The sequence below is a fragment of the Elephantulus edwardii genome, unplaced genomic scaffold (assembly GCF_000299155.1).
Source record: "Elephantulus edwardii isolate Elephantulus edwardi_28Jun2011 unplaced genomic scaffold, EleEdw1.0 scaffold00038, whole genome shotgun sequence".
Lineage (NCBI taxonomy): Eukaryota > Metazoa > Chordata > Mammalia > Macroscelidea > Macroscelididae > Elephantulus > Elephantulus edwardii.
Window position 1 is genome coordinate 9,738,010 of NW_006399788.1, and position 1,601 is coordinate 9,739,610.

Genomic DNA, 1,601 nt, shown 5'->3' on the forward strand with positions numbered 1-1,601 from the left:
AAAAGAAGTATTTTAAAAAACAAATCCAACAGAAGTAATGCATTGCAATTTTTTTAAGCTCAAACCCCAACATATCTAAATTTAAAAAGCAATAATTTATGCCATTAAAAAGAGAAATAGAACGTTTAAAGCATGGGATGAAAATCTTTAGCTCTATAATTTTATATTCAAGTGAATTTTAATTCATATATAAGAACTTTATTAAAAATATTCTAAAGCTACCTGTTGTTCTGGTTCTTGTTCTGTGTCATCGAGTTGCCTGTGACTCACAGAGAACCTATGGGAAACAGCTCTGAACCTTGCTCTTTCTTCAGCCAATCTCATTGTCTCTGACACGTCTACCCCAAGTTACAGTGTCAATCCATCTCATCCCGGGTTTTAACTCTCCTGCACTGTCCCTCCACCCTTCCAAGCATGATGTTCTTCCTCAAGGTCTGATCCCTTTTGGCAACATACCCAACATATGTGAGATGGAGTTTCAAAATCCTTGCCTCTGTGGAGCAGTATGGTTCCAACCTCTCCAGGATGAACCTGTTTGTTCTCTCAGTAGTCAGTCCATGGTATGTTCAATACTGTTCTCCAGCACCACAACTCAAAAGCAACAATTCTTCTATTATCCTTAGTTATTTTTCAGCTCTCTGGGCATAGCAAAGTAATCGCAAAGACCATGGCTTGGATCAGGCTCACCTTAGTGTCTAGACTGACATAATTGATTTTCAGCACTCTTCAGAAGTTCCTGACCGCATAATTTCCCAATGCAATTTGTCTTTTGATTCCCTGACTAGTGGTGGCAAAAGTGTTGATTGTTGAACCAAGCAAGCTGAAATTGTTAACCATGTCAAGCTCTTCTCCATCTATGATGCTGCTGCTAACTGCTTGTCCTATCTTGAGCCAATCTCATTGTCTTTGACACACCAATCTCTAAGTTATTGTGTCAATCCATCTCATCTGGGGTTTTACTCTCCTGCATTGTCCCTCCATCCTTCCAAGCATGATGTTCTTCTTCAAAGTCTGGTCCCTCCTGGCAACATGCCCCCGGCACATGAGATGGAGCTTCAAAATCCTTGTCTCTATGGAGTGTCAATCCATACTGAAGACTACATACAGTCTTTGACCTTCTGTAGCAAACACTTCAGGTATTCCTCAGTTTCAGCAATCAACGTTGTGTCATTTGCATAACGCAGGTTGTTGATGAGTCAAATCCTGATGTCACAATCCTCCTCAAAAAGTCCAGCCTTCCAAATGATCTGTTCCACATATAGTTTGGAAAGGTATAGGAGATAGGATGCATTTCTATCTTATACCTTTCTTCATTTTGAAACATGCAGTGTTTCCCTGCTCTATTCTGATGACTGCTTCCTGGTCCAACTTTTACATGTGCACAATTAAATATTCTGGGATTCCTATTTTTTTTTTCATGATTAGTCTCAATTCTTTGTGATCCATACAATCAAATTCCTTTGAAACACATATAGACATTTCTCTGTTACTCTCTGTTTTCAACTAAAATCCATCTAACATTGACTATCACTTTCCTAGTGCAAAAGCCTTTTCTAAACCCAGGTTGTATATGTGGCATTTATCTTTGGATGTACTCTTCC